Raw genomic sequence first — 13692 nt, 5'->3', positions numbered from 1 at the left:
TCCCACTACTGCCCCTCTGGTCTGACACCTGCTCCCCTCCAGCTACTGCCCCTCTGGTTTGACACGCGCTCCCATCCCCACTACTGCCCCTCTGGTCTGACACCCGCTCCCCTGCGACTACTGCCCCTCTGATCTGACACCTGCTTCCGTCCCACTACTGCCCCTCTGGTCTGACACCTGCTCCCCTCCAGCTACTGCCCCTCTGGTCTGACACCTGCTCCCCTCCAGCTACTGCCCCTCTGGTCTGACACCTGCTCCCACCCCCCTTCTCGGTCTCCTCGGCGCCCCCCCCCCCCCCATCAGGCAGGGTCAGGAGCCCGGTTGGGTAGCCCAGGAGGCGGCTCCGGCAGCAGCCTCCGCCCAGCCACCTGGCTGCTGCTATAGTCGCCGCAGCGGCTGCCCCTTTGTCACCATTCCCCAGGAAACCGGCGCCTTGTACCGCGGGCCGCGAGCGGCAGCAGGTCTGGGAGCAGCTGGGGCAGCCGCCTGCCCAGACAAACACAAGGCTCCCTCCTCCTGCTGCTGCTGCTGCTGCTGGTGCTGGGGACACGTCATGGGGAATAAATAAATAAATAAATCCACTCACCCAGTGGCAGTGAGAGGAGCCGGCGTCGGCGGCGGGATTAGATCCAGCCCACCCAGCCCAAGCTAGAGACCAGGTAACGTAACCGACCCCTCAGGAGGGAGGAGGAGGAGGAGGCCGCTTATCGTGGCCCCTGCCCGGGAGGGCCCGGGGAGCGAAGGGGGCTGGCACCAGGGCTAGTGTTCGTGCCCATAGTGTGTACCAGCTGCTGCCCCCCGCGTGTGGGTAGCGGGCAGGCAGCGCGCTGCGCAGGGGGTCGCTCGCAGACACACACTCGAGCTGCTGCTGCCGCCGTTGCAGCGTGTGTGGGATGCAGGCGGCCCAGTGGTCTCACTTGCTGACACACACCCCGCACGAACAGCGGCTGCCATTGGCTTGTGTGTGAGGAGAGGATGCCCCAGCAGCCTCGCTCATTGCCACTGACACACACCCCGCACATGAGCTGCTGCCCTTGGGCTGTGGGCAAGGGGCGGGTACCCCAGCACAGCCTTAGTCTCACACACACACCCCCTCCCCCACAATTGCGGCTGCCCTTGGGCTGTGGGCAAGGGGCGGGTACCCCAGCACAGCCTTAGTCTCACACACACACACACCCACCCCCACAATTGCGGCTGCCCTTGGGCTGTGGGCAAGGGGCGGGTACCCCAGCACTGCCTTAGTCTCTCTCTCTCACACACACACAAACACACACACACACTACAATTGCTGTTGCCCTTGGGCTGTGGGCAAGGGGCGGGTACCCTAGCACGTGACAGCCTCAATCACACACACACACACACACACACACACACACACGGCACCACGACAGCTGCTGCAGCTCTTGGATCGTTTGGGAGCTGCAGGTCCCCCCAGACCACCGGAGCCTCGCTCCTGGCCGCTGCCGCAGGCACACAAAGAGCGGCGGCCCTTGGCATCCCCGCCCCGGTCTCCTGAGCGGCGGAGAGAAGCGCGGAAGCCGCCCCCGCTGCGCTGCCCCGCACCGTGGCGCGCGGCAGGCGGGACTGCTCCAGCCCTCGGGGGATGTTTCTCTGCCCACGAGGGGGGGCCATTCCCGGGACTGCCGGTTACTGGGGGTCGCTAGGGGCGGGGAGGGGGGGGGAGAGGAGGTGAGCGCGCCTTTGTGTCTGCGCTGCAGCAGGAGGCGGCGGCGGTAGCATCCCCGCGGGCCGCCTTCGCCCTCTCATCCCACAGCCCGGCCCCTTTCTCCTCCCCCCGCGCTGGAGCTGCCGCAGCTGGGCGTGCTGCTGGGCAGACCACGGGCCAGCGCTGGGCTGGCGTCGCCCGTCCCGTTGTCAGCGCCCTTCAGCGACAGAGCCGCGGGGTGCAGCTGCCAGGCGGGGCTGGGCCGGGGCCGGCGGCTGGCGATGCTCAGCGAGTGCGGCTGCTGCTGCTGCTTCCCCCCCCCCTGCGGTGGCCAACAGGAAGCGACGCGGAGGCGGCGGAAGGCAGCTGGAGGGGAATGGAGGCTGAGGACGGGAACCGCAGCCGCCTGGGAGGGGAGGTGGGCTCGGCCGCCTGGCATCGCCCAGCTCGGTGGTTCGGGGGCAGCTGCGGCCGCGTGGAACGCAGCCCTGCAGGGACGAGTTCGCTCAGCGTAAGCCTGGCAAGGGCTCCCCGGGGGTGGCTGTGCTGCCTCCCGCCCGGAGACTGCCCGACTCCAGCTCACACTGCACAGAGGCACTTGCACACAGGGGAGCGCTCCAGAGGGAAACGTGGGAACTTCTAAAAAAAGACCCGATTAACTTCTTAGTGTGAGAGGTGGGGCTGAAGGAACTAGAGATCGTGTCCCCGCAGCCCTCTCTGAGCTGTGGGGAAATTCGGCCAGAATAAGTCTCCCGACACTGCCGCTCTATGTATTTATTGCTCTGATTACTACTACAATCATTCTGGGGTTGGTTATGGTGGTTGATATTTATTGATCCAACGGTGTCACGGCAGGAGACACGAGGGAGTTCATTTTGTTACTGCAGCTACCTCATATACTTCAGCATACTTCCAGGTTTAACGGGTGCAAAGTAGTCCTAAAGTTCCTTCAGGGAACGTTTCCAATTTAAAGGGCTTCCTGAGCCCTGCACTACCACCCCCATTCAGTTGCAGGGTGCCCTGGAAATGGGGCATCAGTGAGGCACTGCCATGCCTCAGCTATTTTTGGCTGCTGGAATGGCCCATATATTGTTACAGTTGAAGCACAAGTTTAGAGCAGGCCAAGAAGCTGCCCGCCGCTAACCCATGCTAGGTTTAACTGTTCCCTGGTGGTCCTAGTATCTAGAAGGCACATTATCGCCTCTGACCCAGGCACAATATCAACATAGGAATGAGTCCCCCTGAGTTTTCACAGCTAAGGCAGAGACAGTTCAGACATGCAGAGTGCATCACGTGCCCATTGGTGAAGTAGGAATCTTACTGAGATAATTCTTGAAAGCCTGTGTGGTTAAAACATCTGAACAAACTGAGGTCACTGGCTTGTGGAGACTTCCATATATGTTTCACTGGTCTCGATAGTAATTCTTTGCATTGCTGTAGCTCACGTTACTTATCAAATAGTAATGAAATAGGTGCATACAGCTTCCTTTGCAGGAGTGGGGCTGTAAACTCAACAGCACACCAGATAAGCCTAGCAACATACCAGCCCAGGTCTAAAGAGAGTTGAATCATATGAAGGTCATGCTTAAAGGCAAATATTTTGGACAGATAGAAAAAGTAAAAAGAAATTACAAGAGAGGGCCAATAAAGAAAGGAAAAATGGTTTATGTTTAAGTTAGTTATATTTGAGAATATTAAGATACATAATTTTTTAAAAAAGAGAACCTTCTTCCCCTCCTTTAGTTCTAGATTGCATATTAAAGTTCTTTAATATTGAAGATTTCTGATATTCTTTTTGATAAAGAATGCTGAATATATTCAGTTTTTCTAACCATTAAAATGAATTTATAAATTAACTTTGAGGGATAAAAACTGATAAGTATCAGTTTCATCAGAAGAGAGTTGAGGATGCCTTTTTCTATTAGACATTTCTCTTAAGTGTGTAATTTAGTATGGAGTAATAACTTTATGAGGAGTTAGTGGTAGTTTATTTCATTTAGTATTGAGCTTTTATCTTAGTGATTTTATCTTGTCTGTTTTCCACAATAAAAGCAATAGTTCTCAGGACTGCCCCCAGTGAGAAGTCATTTCCTTTATCATAAAAATGTTGCTCTACCAGAATATCCAGTATCTGTGTTCCTTCCACCCCCCTTCTGTTTTCTTATCATAGACTTCGGGGGTTACAGTTAGGCTAAAGAGGAAATGTAATCTTAAAAGAGGGATGACAAACATCAGAGGGTGAAAGGTAAAAGACAAAGTGGAAGGCTGGGTGAGTTTTACTTGCAGGATTTCCTAGACCTTAATCTTTTCAGGTTAGCTAATGTAGAATAGAAGATCAATTTTTCAATAATATGCTTTTTAGTTGTTTTCAGCTTTATCTTATTTTATTGTGTAGGTAGCTACATTAGCTACTTGTATGCCATTGCAAGGTTGTGCTTATTGATGAATCATGAGTCATTCCATCACAAAGTTGTTCTTCAGCCCTTGGCTTTGCTATTTTGTAAAACATCAATCAGTTATGATGCTAATACCGATACCATTTTAATATGCATAAGAGAAAAAATAATGAACAAGTGAATAATATGAGTCTCAAACTTAATGCAATTTGAAAAAATAAAAGACGTCTCTAGTTATACAATGTATATTTGTCCTAGAACTTGAAAATATATTGAGTTATAGGAATGCTATGTAAAAAGGAACTATAAAAATTACTAAGGTCTAGATCCTGTAATTGGTCCATAGGCATGTTTGACTGCAATGGGGCTTTGTGCACACACAGGAATCCACCTATGTGAATCAAGTTTCAGGATCCCAACTACATCTGGGCAAAAATTTTATGCTGAATAGCTTTTTCATCAACAAATACGTTTCCTGTGATCCAAAGCTATTTGTAAAATTGAGTTGAATTCAACAAAGAATTTCAGCCAAGAAAAAATGTTTTTTTTATCAAAACATTGTTTCAGTTTTTTCATTTTGACACATTTCATTTTAAAATGACATTTTGAATTAAAAAATTGCCAGTTTTTTTTAAATCACACAAAAGCATGAAAAACACCTGAAAACTGCTAAATCAAAATGAAAATCTTTTAAAAAATTGTGCTGAGTTGGCTAAAACATTTTGGTTGACTCAAAATGAATCAAACCCCTCCCCCCCAAAAATTCTATTTAGAATCAACTTGAAATGTTTCAGTCCATTCAAAGTGAAATTGTTTAAAGTTCTTCAACAAAAAAGTAAAAAAAGGAAAATGATTTTGGTGAATCAAACTAGATTTTTTTTTGGTTGGGAGGGGGGGGTGTCAGTCCCCAAACCATAAAACATCCATTCTATGTGCAACTCTAATCCTTACCCTCAATTATCCTTGTGATTTAAAAAAGCGTTATTCCAACTTGAAGCTTTCAGTCAGTTATTATTATAATGTTTAAAAAAATCTTGAAAATAGTATTTGGTAAAAAATAGGGCTGTCAATTGATTAAAAAATCACGACTAATTGTGCGATTAAAAATTAATTGTGATTAATTGTGTGATTAATTGCACCATTAAACAATAATAGAATACTATTTTAAAATATTTTTGGATGTCTTCTACATTTCAATTACAACACAGAATACAAAGGATACAGTGCTCACTTTATATTGATTTTTTATTACAAATGTTTGCACTGTAAAAAACAAAGGAAATTGTATTTTTCATTTCACCTAATACCAGTATTGTAGTTCAATCTCTTTATCCTGAAAGTTGAACTTACAAATGTAAAATTATGTACAAAAAAACTGCATTCAAAAATAAAATAATGTAAAATTTTAGAGCCTCCAAGTCCACTCAGTCCTATTTCTTGTTCAGCCAGTCACTCAGACAAACAAGTTCATTTACATTTGCAGGAAATAATGCTGCCCACTTCTTGTTTACAATATCACCTGAAAGTGAGAACAGGCATTCACATAGCACTGTTGTAGCCGTTGTGGCAAGATATTTATTTGCCTGATGCACTAAAGATTCTTATGTCCATTCATGCTTCAACACCATTCCAGAGGACATGCATCCATGCTGATGACAGGTTCTGCTCGATAGCGATCCAAAACAGTGCAGACTGATGCATGTTCATTTTCATCATCTGTGTCAGATGCCATCAGCAGAAGGTTGATTTTCTTTTTTGGTGGTTTGGGTTCTGCAGTTTCCCCATCAGAGTGTTGCTTTTTTAAGACTTCTGAAAGCATACTCTATACCTCAGCCCTTTCAGATTCTGGAAGGCACTTCAGATTCTTAAACCTTAGGTTGAGTGTTGTAGATATCTTTAGAAATCTCACATTGGTATCTTCTTTGTGTTTTGTCAAATCTGCAGTGAAAGTCTTCTAACTGTAGTCTGTAACCTATCATTTAAATCCATTTCTGTACCAAATGACTGCAGGACAGCTAATGTAACACCAATTTTAAAAAGGGTTCCAGAAGTGATCCTGGCAATTACAGGTCGGTAAGCCTGACTTCAGTACCAGGTAAACTGGGTTGAAACTATAGTTAAGAACAAAATTGTCAGACACATAGATGAACATAATTTGTTGGGGAAGAGTCAACATGCTTCTTGTAAAGAGAAATCATGTCTCACCAATCTACTAGAATTCTTTGAGGGGGTCAACAAGCATGTGGTCAAGGGAGTCCACTGGACATAGTGTACTTAGATTTTCAGAAAGCTATTGACAAGGTCCCTCACCAAAGGTTCTTAGTAAAGTAAGCAGTCATAGAATAAGAGGGAAGGTCCTCTCGTGGATTGGTAACTGGTTAAAAGATAGGAAACAAAGGGTAGGAATAAATGTCAGTTTTCAGAATGGAGAGAGGTAAAGAGTGGTGTCCCCCAGGAGTCTGTACTGGGACCAGTCCTATTCAATTTATTCATAAATGAGTGGTGAAAAGGGGGTAAACAGTGAGGTGGCAAAATCTGCAGATGATTCAAAATTTCTCAAGATAGTTAAGTCCCAGGCAGACTGCTAAGAGCTACAAAAGGATCAAAACTTGTATGTTCTCAAGTTTTACATTGTTTTGTTTTTGAGTGCAGTTGTGTAACAAAAAAAAAATCTACATTTGTAAGTTGCACTTTGATGAAAAAGAGATTGCACTACAGTACTTGTGTGAGGTGAATTGAAAAATACTATTTCTTTTGTTTATCTTTTTAACAGTGTAAATGTTTGTAATAAAAAATAACAAGATAAAGTGAGCAGTGAACACTTAGAATTTTGTATTGTAATTGAAATCAATATATTTGATAATGTAGAAAAACATAAAAAATATTTATAATAAATTTCTATTGGCATTGTATTATTGTTTAACAGTGTGATTAAAACTGCGATTAATCACAGTTAATTTTTAAAATCAAGTTAATTTGTTTTGAGTTAATTGCTTGAGTTAACTGCAATTAATTGACAGCCCTAGTCTATAACATGCACCTCAGAAGATCTGATTTCATCTGCTAGGGGACTGTGATGTATACTTACTAGCTAATCCATTGCAATATTATAACTACAGTTGTATGTCCATATTTATACGTTGCTCATTGTATCCTAAGAACATTTAAAAAATGGCAAATGTAGGGGCAGTATACATTGGTCTAGTAAATGGGGTGCTGGACTAAAAGTCAGAAGACCTGGGTTTTATCCCTGGCTGTGTTGATTCACTATGTGACTTTGGGCAAATCATTTAACCTTTCCATACTAGAGTTTCCTATCTACACAATGGGGTGTATAATAGCTACTCACCTTTGTAAAGAGCTTTGAGGTCATCAGATAAAATAAAGATATGAGTGCTATCATTATTTACTATTACTATGCTTATTATTGTGGAGGAGTAGGCAAAGTGACTCTAAAAAGAACTGAAGTCTCTTAAGTGCCAACAAACAGTGCAGTCAACAGTGAACAATTATATCCTAGTTGGTTTGATTTCTTTTTCCTCATTCTTTCTGTGCTCCAGCATCAAGGATATCACTTAAATGCTCTCTCGACACTTTGAATATGTGAGTGTAGGATGAAGAGAAGGAAAGCAGAAAATACAGAGTGTGGAGAGGGAAACAAAGAATGTAAAGGGGAGAGAAGAGAACAGATTGAGGGAAGACAGGATTGTGGGGGTGGGAAACTAGCTCTCACAAAAGTGAGAGCAGATTAAGATAACACAAGAGAATGGGAGAGTTGTAGATAGAAAGAAAAAAGGATAATAAAAGTGATGGGTGATTTAAAAAGGCTATTAGAGGTATAATTTCAATAAAAGGCCACATAACATACCCAGAACACACAATACATTATATTTTTAAACATTTTGAAAGCTTGAATCCACAAATACAATTTTTAAAAAAGAGGCAAAAAAGAGGTTTAAAATTATTATTTTCACTCTCACCTCATTTCCAAGGAACCAGCCCTGGTTTTGTACAAACCATATAACTACACATTTCCTTTTCATGTTCTCTGTATGTATAAATATCTCCTGTCTGTGTGTTCCATTCTATGCATCCGAAGAAGTGAGCTGTAGCTCACGAAAGCTCATGCTGAAATAAATTTGTTAGTCTCTAAGGTGCCACAAGTACTCCTGTTCTTTTTGCGGATACAGACTAACACGGCTGCTACTCTGAAGCATTTCCTGTGTGCTACTAGTGACTTAGGTTGCCTTGGAATATTACTACACTAGTAAATTATGAGTAGTCATTCTATAATTATGCAATTATATACTGTTTTATAGAATGTATGTACTGTATTTGTAAGTAGTGTCCCAGAGGGGATGAACCCCATCCGTCAAGCTTCAAAGCACAGTTCTGTGCCACTTGAGCTGAAAGATTAACTCTAGAAACTGAACATACAGTACAGTTTAGACACATTACAAATTAGATATCCAAAGACTGGAGTCCAGTCTTGAAGCAGTGCCGGTATTTTTATTGTTCCTTTCTTTCTCTGACCCCCCACTGATGGACTACCATTGAATGTTTTCACATAAGAAGTTTTGTTTGTTTTAATGAAATATTTGAATAAGGAGAGGATAGTTGTTGTGTTCTTCTCGTCTTACCTAAAAGGCATTGTAAGCAATCATGGTGGGGTCTAGGGAATGCCACAAAGCGTCAGTGCAGTAGGTCTGCAATCTCTTTTTGCACAGAGCCGTGCCCTGTCTGTGTGGTCTGTCCACAGTAGCCCAGAGAGGTTTGGGGCATGAAGAGGCTGGAGTAATCAGATCTACTGGCCACTACCATCCCCCAAATAGGATGCTATTAAAGTACACGGGATACAGTAATAGTAGTGGAATATTTCCAGTAGATGGAAGGATACCCTTTGGTTCCTGTGGAACATCCCTGTGCAAAGTTAATGTAGTCAGGCTTTGTACATTGGAAAGGATTTGGGCCATGATGTACAAGGTAAGGGAGGTGTTCCGCACATAGGGGGCAGCATGGAGCAAGCATGAAGATGAGAAATAGAGACTTGGGTGAAGGAAATGAAGAGTGAGTGGGAGTGTGATGGGATGTGTGTATGCCTTGTAGGACGCTAAAGAGGTTAAATCCCTTCAGTATGGGATGAGCAAAGAGATTCTCTGCCTTCCACTCCTCACAGTGACCATATCTAATGTCAGACTTTGAAGGATGGTTCTTCAGCTGGGGCTCAGTAGTAATACCTGTCCCATAAGAGTTAAGGGCTCCTGCAAGCAAGGAGGTGATTATTCTTCCAGTCTAAGCAGAGAGGACTGTGTTTTCTGGAGCCATGTGGCTGAGATTGTTGGTCTTTTAGTGATTGCCACTACTACAGAGGAGAATTTGAATTGTTTAATTGATCCCTACTAGCTTCATTAACTGTGTGTATTTATTTCTGTCACCCCCCTGGGAAGGGGACTCTTCATGTTTGTTTTCCCGAAAGGATGGACCTGAATTGTTTAGCTGAATCCTACAGAGAAGGGAACATTTTTTGTATTTGGTTAAACTCTGGACCAAGGGTGACCCCAAACTGCTCCTTTGACCCTATCATAAGGGAATCCCCCTGCTTATTTCCTCACCTACTTTAACTGTTTATTTTGATGGTTCTGGGGAGAAAAACAGACTGTGTATTTTCCTGCCAAGAAATAGCCCCGAAGAACTGTTGCTTGACCTAAAGAGAGAGGGACTTGTTAAAATATGTTTGTAATTTTGTTTACTTCAAGGGATTGGTGATTCTTTGTTCCAGGTTAGTGTTGTTCCAAGTGTAGTATTGACATTTTCATTGGGAGTAAGCAGAAGTGATGATGTTCGTCCATCGTTGTCGATGAAGACCTCAACAACTCATTCTTTCGATGACCGGACTCTGTGCGTCCAAAGATGACTGATCAGTCCGATTTGGGCATGGAACGTCCTGTCACACGTTGGGCAGACATGTGATGGCACTGTCGATGATGTGCGGGCAGCTCTGGACTTGTGCAGCTCACGCTTTCTTTCAGCCTCAGCAGTACGCCTCGCCTCAGAGGTATTACTGCCTGTGTGAATGAGGCTGCGCCATGCTGGACGGTTCAGTGCGAGGGTTTCCCATGTGGCAGTGTTAATCTCAAAGGACTTCAGAGAGGTCTTCAGCGTGTCCTTGAACCGCTTCTTTTGTCCTCCATGGGAGCGCTTTCCCTGGGCGAGTTCTCCGTAGAAGAGCTGTTTAGGAATGCGCTCGTCTGACATTCTCACAACATGTCCAGCCCATCTGGTCTGGGCTCTCATCAGCAGTGTGTGAACGGACGGCAGACTGGCTCTGATAAGGACTTCAGTATCGGGCACTTTGTCCTGCCATCTGATTTTTAGAAGCTTTCGCAGACAGGAAGTGTGGAAGTGATTGAGCCTTCGTGCATGACTCCGATAGACAGTCCACGTCTCGCAGGCGTACAGCAGAGTTGGAAGCACCACTGCTCGGTAGACCTTCAGCCTTGTTGGTAGGCTGATCCCTCGACGTTCCCAGACGTTGGAGCGCAATCGGCCAAATGCAGAGCTGGCTTTAGCAATTCTGCACTTTACTTCTTCATCGATTGGCACTGCTCGAGAAAGGGTACTGCCCAGGTACGTGAAGTGGTCCACTGCCTGAAGTCTCTGTCCATTTGCAGTGATGGACGGTTCTGAGTACAGAGTGTGGGGAGTGGCTGGTGCATGACCTCAGTCTTCTTGATGTTAACGGTGAGGCCGAAGCTGTTGCCTGCAGATGAAAACTTGTCCATACTGGCTTGCATTTCTGGCTCTGTACTAGCATTCAGAGCACAATCATCGACAAAGAGAAAGTCTCGAAGTACAGTTTCCTTCACCTTGGTGATGGCACGCAGTCGCCTCAGATTGAATAGTTTCCCATCGGTTCTGTACTTCAGGCCTACTCCTTCAGTGCAGTGTTGAAAGGCATCAGTCAGAGTGGCAGAGAATATCATGCTAAACAAAGTGGGTGCTAAAACACACCCTTGCTTGACGCCGTTGGTGACTGGAAAGGCCTCAGATGTTTCACCATTATCCAGGACACGAGCCATCATACCGTGATGAAATTGACGTACCATTTGTATGAATCGGTCTGGACAGCCGAATTTCGACATGATCCTCCACAGGCCCTGGCGACTGACAGAGTCGAACGCTTTCGTGAGGTCCACAAAAGTTGTGTAGAGTTCACGGTTCTGCTCTTGACATTTCTCCTGTAGCTGACGCGCAGCGAAGATCATGTCAATAGTCCCACGCCCCTTGCGGAAGCCGCACTGTGATTCTGTCAGTAAACCCTGTTCCAGGTGAGTGATCAGTCGGTTCAACAAAACCCCATGCAAGAACTTTCCCCGCTGTAGAGAGCAGCGAGATTCCACGGTGATTGTCGCATACCTGGCGATTGCCCTTCCTCTTTTAGAGGTACACGATGGACGCGTCTCTAAATTCCTGTGGAATGGATCCCTGCTTCCAGAAGGACTGAAACAGCTCAGTGAGTTTCCGTAGCAGTACTGGTCCACCGACTTTGTACACCTCTGCTGGTATGGTATCTGACCCTGGGGATTTGCCACTTGACAGCTGGTTGATGGCTTTCTTCACTTCGTCCTCTTCTGGTGAAGCATCCATGGAGTCATTGACTGCAACCTGGGGCATCTTGTCGATGGCCTCATCATTGATGACTGAGGGGCAGTTGAGAACTGCTTCAAAATGTTCAGCCCATCTCTGGAGAATCTGCGTCTTCTCTGTAAGGAGCACAGTGCCATCAGAGTTCAGGAGGGGAAAGCTCCCAGAAGCCTGTGGACCATAGAGCGTGTTGAGGGCTTCATAGAACTGCTTATAGTCGTTCCTGTCCGCGTACGCCTGTATTTCATCTGCTTTGGCGCTCAGCCACAAGTCCCGCATTTTGCGCAGTCGGTTCTGTACTGTTCTGCGAGTGTTGATAAAGGTAGTCTTCTTTGCCGCTGAGGATGGATTGTTCTGATATGCGCGATGCAGGCGGTGCTTCGCAGCAAGTAAGGCCTGGATTTCTGCATCATTTTCATCAAACCAGTCTTGCCGCCTGCGTGTGGAGGGCCCCAATACCTTCGATGCAGCTGTATGGACAGTGTTGTGGAATCGCTCCCAGTCTCTCTCAGCATCATTCTCAATACGAAGATCAGCAAGCTCGTTCTCTAGGTCTTCTGCTAGATTTTCAGTGATGCGGCTGTTCTTCAGCTTCGACACGTTGATCCTTTTGAGAGCCTTACAGCCTTGTGGTCGTCTCTTCGGCATGATACGGAGCTTCATTTTAGATACTATGAGCCTGTGATCTGTCCAGCAGTCAGCGCCACACATAGCTTTTGTAACCCTGACATCCTGTCTGTCCCTTCTCCTGATGATGACATAGTCAATCAGATGCCAGTGCTTGGAACGGGGATGCATCCACGAAGTCCTGTTACGGGTAGGGAGGAGGAAGACCGTATTGGTGATCAGAAGGTCATGTGCTGTACAAGTTTCCAGCAGTAACAGACCATTGCTGTTACACTTTCCCACTCCATTTTTCCCGATGACTCCTTCCCAGGCTGCGGCATCGCATCCGACTCTTGCATTAAAATCGCCAAGCAGGATCAGCTTGTCTGTGCGGTGAACTGATGATAGCAGAACATCTAGTTCTTCGTAGAATTTATCTTTCACATCCTAGTGTGGTGGTGGGGGTTCCCCTGAGAGGGGGGGTTGGTCATTGTGGGAGCGTATGCACTGATCAAAGTAGCTTGTTTTCCATTTTGAAGCGGAAGCTGCATTGTCATGAGACGATCATTCACACCCTTGGGGGGACTGGCAAGTTTCCGAACAAGATGATTCTTGATGGCGAAGCCAACTCCAGATTCGCGACGCTCATCACCGCTGCGGCCACTCCAGAAGAATGTATAGCCTCCGCCTGACTCAGACAGCTGTCCTTCATTAGCAAGGCGAGTTTCGCTAAGGGCTGCAATGTCAATGTTGTAGGGTGCGAGCTCTCTGGCGACAAGTGCTGTTCTTCTCTCTGGTCTGTCTGCCGTGATGTTATCCAGTAGCGTGCGCACATTCCATGTGCCAATGGTGATCGGTGTCACTCTAAGTTTTGTTTTTGTTCGACCACTTTTATGGGATCCCCGCCAGCCGCGGTATGCTGGCCAGGGTAAGGTGAAGCAGGCAATGTTTAGGGCACCTTTTCTAGCCCCCTCCTCGTTCTACGGAGGTGAGCAGTGCAATCCTGAATAGGGCTGCTCAGTCGCTCAAGAAGATGCCGAGCTCCACCGCTGCTTCGGTCAGTGAGGAACGACCATTATACCTGAGCCGCCTGTGTGCAGGTCTGCGGCTACAGCTCCCAGTGTATCCACACCTGCTGCTTCATCGCTCGCCCATCGCCACAGGACTTGATATGATATGATATGATATGATGTCGAGACTTGCGCGTGAATTGGATTAAAGTGAGGGAGAGTTGCGCAACATCAACCTCACTCTCTCTTCCCAGTTCCTATCTGTATCCAGTGGCAGGACAAGAGTCGAGACTGCTGGAGATAGGGCAGGGCGCAGTGGATGACCAGGACGCCTATGTGTCTTGTCGTGCTCTTGAGCGTTCCACAACGC

At 46.3% G+C, this 13692-nt stretch overlaps 1 protein-coding gene across 1 annotated transcript in view; it reads left to right on the top strand.

The window, feature by feature from the left end:
- The first annotated feature begins 431 nt into the window (after positions 1-431).
- The window catches only part of SLC16A7 (solute carrier family 16 member 7), a 142966-nt gene continuing 129705 nt past the window's right edge, over positions 432-13692 (top strand). Inside the window, exon 1 of the mRNA XM_039503784.1 lies at positions 432-659. The gene's annotated coding sequence lies outside the window, so the exon portion shown is untranslated. The remainder of the gene's footprint in view (positions 660-13692) is intronic.

This window comes from Mauremys reevesii, linkage group 1 (genome assembly GCF_016161935.1).
Source record: "Mauremys reevesii isolate NIE-2019 linkage group 1, ASM1616193v1, whole genome shotgun sequence".
Classification (NCBI taxonomy): domain Eukaryota; kingdom Metazoa; phylum Chordata; order Testudines; family Geoemydidae; genus Mauremys; species Mauremys reevesii.
Note: the sequence above shows the minus strand (reverse complement) of the source record. Positions and strands in the feature narration are given on the sequence as shown.